Raw genomic sequence first — 6594 nt, forward strand, 5'->3', positions numbered from 1 at the left:
TGTTTTCCTTTCCCAGGAAATCTGCGACAGGGACCATACTGCCGATGTGGCTGACATCCCCGGGGCTGGTCCTACTCCAGAAGCATGTGAGAAGCCATAAATCCGACCCTCTGGTCGAAAGGGTCCATCTTCTCCATGCCAATACAAGGACTCTGTCTCTGTTAGGGATCTAGTTCCTTCAGGGGCCCTGGAGACCCCACTGATCACCCCATATCCCCCTCTCCCCTGACCACGCACATGGTACCCTGCTTCTTCCCCAACAGAGGATACACCAGACTCGTCATTGCTTACCCACCTGCACAGCATCGATGAGCACATACTGGCGCCTGGGTCCGTCCTCGACCTCGTCACTGGACCACAGTCACACCCAGTACTACAACAGTCCCAACGAACTACCAGACCACCTGAGAGACTTAATTTGTGACTTTGTAAGCACCACTTCACCCTGCTGGACCATTTTAGAAATGAGGGGTGAATGTATTTGTCTGGTCGGGGCACACCTATTGGCCAGCTGTACCTGTGGGTCCTCCAACAGGCTCCTGTATAAAGGTGAGTGTTCCACAGGCTCTCCTCAGTGCAAGACAGTTGAGCAGCATGGATGTGCCTTTGTTCTCGAGTGAATAAAAGCCTATTGGTTTCTTACCCTCAGTCTTTGAGTAATTGATGGTGCATCAACTAGTTTACAGTTAGGGTAGCCCTGGGAAATTCAAGAGCCTGATAGGTGTAGGAAATAAGCCAAGTAGCTCAAAAACACTTTATAACCTAACTCACCAGACACCATTACATATGTTAAGTAAAAACACAATGCTGGAGAAACTCAGTTTTGGCTACCTTCAGTGGTGCACTTTATACAGCAAAGATAATATAAATGGATACATAACCAACATAACCAAAGTAAGTGTTTTGTTAACCAGAAAAAACAAGTTTCTGGTCCCAGTTAGCATCTACTTGAAAATCTGAAGGTTAGAGTAAGATACAATTGTCCATTTGCAACTATTTGTCTCTTTGAGAAGAGATTTTTGATTTTTGGCTTTCCTGTTTGACCAATTTAGGCAATATTTCCCACATGGGAAAAGTTTACAAACAAATCTAGCTTCTTTGTGTGTAACTAAGCTGCCTGATGGGACCTTCAAGCTCTCTCCTCTATGGCAGATATTCAGCCGTAGGGAATCACTGGCAGCTGATACTATGTTAGTGATTCGCTGGCCATTAAGGCAAATCTTCCTGGCTCGCGTGCATGTGTTAAGCAATCAGAGGGCCTGCCACACCAAGGCTCCAAGGAGCCATAGTGCTGGCTGTGTAGACTGCCGAGTGGAAAGCAAGCCACAAGCAACAGCTCCTGAAAGGTATCTGGACTTCTTGACAGCTGATAAATGTATGAGGGTGGTAATGAGGTTGATAAATGTTACACATCCCGCAGGTCTAGGAACCAGCAGCCAGGAAGAGTGATTGGCAGTCTCAGAAGAATGTTGGATTTGCAAGTTGCAAGGGCTGAGAACAAGGAAATTGCATAAATGGAGCTGCTGCTTTACAAGTGCTGACAGGCTCCACATAAAACAGGCATGGATCTGGCTAGTACAGCATTCACACCCTCTCCCCAAAGCACAGTGCCAGGCAACACCAGGTCTGCAAGTCTGCATGAGGCATTGTTCACCCTGCACATTAACATTAATGTTAATTAACATTAACATCCGGTATTTGTGGTGATATGTAATTACACCACTAGGTCACCTGGGGTCATCCCGGTGACCTTGTTTATAAAGCAGTCCAGAGCTACAGTCTAGCCTTCCAGGTTCGTCTTGCAGAGAGACAAGCCCTCTTAGTGTACATATTAGTTTATTAAAGCTGTCTTATACTTGCACTGCTGGTGTGGTTATTGTCAGTACAGTATTAACATCCACTTTTCCAATGTATTGTTAAACCCCTCCCCTGTGTCTCTCTCTCTCTCTTTCCCTATCCCTCTGCCTCCTTTTCTCCAGCTCCTCACCCCCTTCCCTTCCTTCTCCTGTCAGTCAGCTACCCTCTGACCACTCCCTATCACATCTCAGCTTTTCTCTCTTCTCCCCTCCCACCTGTATCCACTCTTACCTTTTAACCTGTGCTCCTCCCCTTCCCCTTACTCCCTCCTCTCTTCTTCTCCTTCCCCACCTTTTTATTCCGATGTCTGCCTTGTTTTTTTTTTCTTCTACCTGACAGAAGGGTCCAGTCCAGAAACGCTGGTTACCCTTTACTGCCTGATGAGTTTCTCCAGCACATTTGTGTGTTGTGCACATTGTCAGTCCACTTGGACCTTTCATCTGTTTAGACTGATATGTGGGAGAATGTTTATGGTCTCACTCTGCTTGAGGGTGAAATCTAAATTTACCCCATTTCCCCTCCATCTCACTTCTCTCCCTCCCTCCCTTTTCACTCTCCTCTTCCTTATCGTTCTGTTCTCACTTGCTCTCTCCTTGACTCTCACTCTCCTCTCTACTTCCTTTCCTCCTCTCTTTCTCTTGCTGTTCTTTCCATTCTCACTGTCAAGTGTAATTATCATCGATGCCCAGGTTCAACTCGACGAAACAGCTACTACATTGTCTTTTCCAGAAATATGTAGTATATGGAGAATTCTGAAATGAATGATAGTTGCCGTTGTTGTCGAGTTGACCATGGATCTGTGACATTGGAAACTTCAAATGTTAAGGGCTTGTTGTCGATGTATATATTAAAATCTCTGCCCTCCAAAAAATAACAGAAGTGTCAAATAGACAAGTAAATGGCCAAAAGCTCCTTATCAAAAACTCTGTATTTCTTCTCTGCTTCATGAAGATGGTGGCTGAAGAATGCTAACAGATTCCATTGCCCATTGACATATTGATGAAGTGCACCTCCTACGGCCATCCTGGAAGCATCAGTAAAAAGGGTGGTGAGAGCATTTAAAACTGGGTATCTGAGCATAGTGGGATGAGTCAACAAATCTTTCCTCCTCGAGAAGGCATTGTTTCCCTCTTCAGTCCAATGGATGGTTCAGGCATTTCTGGACAGTAAATTGAAAAGAGGCTTCATGATATGAGCTGCTCCCGGAAGAAACCAATGGAAATAATTTACCATTCCTAAGAACTCCTGCAGGCTTTTAACCGTAGTGGGTCTTGAGTACTTGGTAATGGCCTCAGCATTGGATGGCAGTGGAGTCACACCTTCCTGAATAATCCTATGCTCCAAGAAATCAATCATTTCTTCTCCAAAAATGCATTTATCCGGATTGATGGTTAGTCCAAACTTGTGAAGACAAATAAAAAGTGTACGAAGATGTTTCAAATGTTCTTCCTTAGTCCCACTACCCACTAAAATGTCGTCGAGGTAAATGAACTCATTGGTCATACCACGTCCTAAATCATCCATTACCCAATAAAATGATTGAGCAGCATTCTTTAATCCAAATTGTATCCATAAAAATTCCAACAACCCGAAAGGGGTAATTATTGCTGTTTTTGGAATGTCTTCTGGCTCTACGTGTAATTGATGATAGTCCCGCACCAAGTCTGTTTTGGAGAAGATCTTCGCTCCATGGAAATTAGCCGAGAAATTCTGAATATGAGGAATCGGAAAATGATCCGGGATGGTGGCGTCGATAAGGCGCCTGTAATCTCCACAAGGTCTCCACAACGTTCGTTGTGTTTCGGGACTATATGTAATGGGGATGTCCAGGAACTGTTGAACCTACGAATTATGTCTAGTTCCTCCATCTTGACAAACTCTTCCTTAGCTAAGCACAGTTTCTCTGGAGGCAAGTGACACACGTTAGCATGGAGAAGAAGACCCTTAGTACAAGTGCGATGAGTAACACTGTGATTTGCAGTGGAAGCAGAAAATTGCAGAGTAGTTATCTCAGGGAAATCTTCCAACAGCTAGGAGAATTCATCCACTGGTTTACTTAATGTTTGGGGGTGCAGAGCAGGGATATAGGTGTCTGTCAGTAGAATGGTCTGAAAAGTAGTTCCATCTATTAGCCGAATCGTTGGAGGAATGAATAAGCCTGAAGAAAATCTGCACCAAGCAAAGGTCAGGATACTGCTGCTATAATAAACGGCCAAGTGTAGAGATGATTCTCAAACTTGACATTCATCTTCCTGGTGCCAGTGAACGGAATGTTGGAACTGTTAACTGCTCGTAGTTTCAGGTACGGGATAGGATGGCATGTGTCAAAACCGGTGGTTGGAAATACACTAACTTCTGAACCCATCTCCACCAGAAAGTTTCATTGGGCAACTGGTTCCATACATACAGTAGGCCTGGAGGTTTCTTGCCAACTTCTGCAGCCCTTACTGTCAGTTGGCCTGAGCATTTCCCGCAAACGGGCAGGGTGGAAGGCACTTGCGGGGATTTAATATCCAACAGCTGTGGTAATAACTCCAAGATGAGGTGTCCACAGGCTGCTTGGATGTCTTGGGGTGTTGCCTGCTTGTAGGGAGTGATGTGCTCAGAGTACTAGAGTGTGACATGGGGTCAATATCAGAGGGGTTGATTGTGCAGACTTGTCTTTCCTTGCTGTGCTTTTTAGTCAGCCATAGAATGTCTAACTCTGCTGCTACAGCCCTTGGGTTTTCAAATGAACACTCGGATAACAAGAGCCTAATATCATCTGGCATTTGCTTTAAAAAGAGCTGCACGAGTAACATATTGAGCCTTTCGTCAGCTGCCAGGAACAGCATTTCATCCATTAGTTCTGAAGGACCGCGGATTCCCAACCCATTGAAATGTAGTAGTTTGGCTTCCCTTTCCCTATGGGACATACCATATACATGTAATAAAAGTACTTTTAAAGCATCATTCTTGCTGGTATGTGGTGGATCCCATAGGAATTCGCCAACCCTCAGTGTCGGCCTGGTCCAGGGCACTGACGAGATGGTAATAACAAGTGGTGTCCAATTCAACTTTGCGAAGGTGAAATTGTGCTTCAGCTTGTTGGAACCACAGTTCAGGCTCAGATGTCCAGAAAGGTGGCAGCTTCACAACGACAGCTACAGAGTCCATGTTTGTCCAAAAATACGTTTTTTGACTCATCGGGGTCACCATTTGTGGCCACTGAAATCACAGTGGACACAACAAAATAACCACTCAATGTGTTTCTAGTGAATCAAATGGATTTACTCTTCATCACCTGCGCAACCTTTTAAAAGTCTGAATCACGTGCTTGACATCATCACACACTGTCGTCACATGGCCGGGTCAATGCCTCCTTGGAGTTGGGCGCCATAGTGCCACTACAAATAAAGAGACTGTGCAAATAGAGAAAATTAAATATTCAGCAATAAATAATGAGTTAAGTAAGAGTCCTTACCCATAGACTCATTTGAGTCTCTGATTGAGTTTGGCATTGGGGAGTCTGATGGTGGAAGGGGTAGCAACTGTTCCTGAACCTGGTAGTGCGAGTCTTTTGGCACCGATCCCTCTTTCCTGATGGCAGTAGCGAGAACAGAGCAGGTGCTGGGTGGTGTGGGTCTTTGATGATTGCTGCTCCCCTCCGACGGCAGTACTCCCTATAGATGTACTCAATAGTGGGGAGGCTGTGTCCACTACTTTTGGAGGGCTTTATGCTCAGGGGTATTGGTGTCCCATATCTGACCATGATGTAGCCGGTCAGATACTTTCCTCCACACCTCTGCAGAAATTTTCCAGGGTTTCTGATACCATATCAAACCTCCGCAAACTCCTAAGGAAGTAGAGGTGCTGACGTAGTTTCTTCAAGATGCCATTTGTGTGTTGGGTCCAGGAAAGATCTTCCAAGATAATGACTCCCAAGAACCTAAATATGGTCACCCTCTCCACCTCTGATCCCCCAATGATCACTGGATCATACACCTCTGGCTTTCCTTTCCTGAAGTCAACAATCAGCTCCTTAGTTTTGGTGACATTGAGTGCAAAGTTGCTATTGTTGCATCATTCAGTCAAGTTTTAATCTCCAACCTATATGCTGACTCATCCCATCCTTTATACAACCCAGTTCCATGGTACCGTCGTCATATTTGTAGATGTAGTGAGCCACACCGTCGTAGGTGTAAAGTGAGTAGAGCGGGGGCTAAGAACACAGCCCTGTGGTGCTCCGGTACTGATGAAGATTGTGGAGAAGTTCTTATCAATCTTCACTGATTGTGGTCTGGAGGTGTGGAAATCCATGATCCAATTACACAGTGGGGTGTTAACTCCCAGGTCTTGGAGTTTGCTGATTAGTTTTGATGGGATGATGGTGTTAAATGCTGAACTGTAGTCAATAAAAAGCACCCTGATGTCTGCTTCTTTGCCGTCCAGGTATTCCAGGACCTTGTGTAGAGCCAGTGAGATGGCATTCGCCTACAATAGGTGGAATGGAATGGAAATAAGATCCAGCCTGCACAGCATCAGTGCTGGACAGTAATGGACCAGCAGAGCCAACACAAGCACCTGTGTAATGAAGATCCACACATGTTATCAAAGCATTTGACAGACTGAATCTCTAAAAGAAAAATGAACTGCACACTTAAAAAGTTTGTGCAGCTTATGTTTGTGTTTACATTTATGTTGAACTTTAAACTGAAATGGATACTGTATTAATGTGTCATGTTGTAAGATTTACTA

This window comes from Narcine bancroftii, chromosome 5 (assembly GCF_036971445.1).
Source record: "Narcine bancroftii isolate sNarBan1 chromosome 5, sNarBan1.hap1, whole genome shotgun sequence".
Taxonomy (NCBI): domain Eukaryota; kingdom Metazoa; phylum Chordata; class Chondrichthyes; order Torpediniformes; family Narcinidae; genus Narcine; species Narcine bancroftii.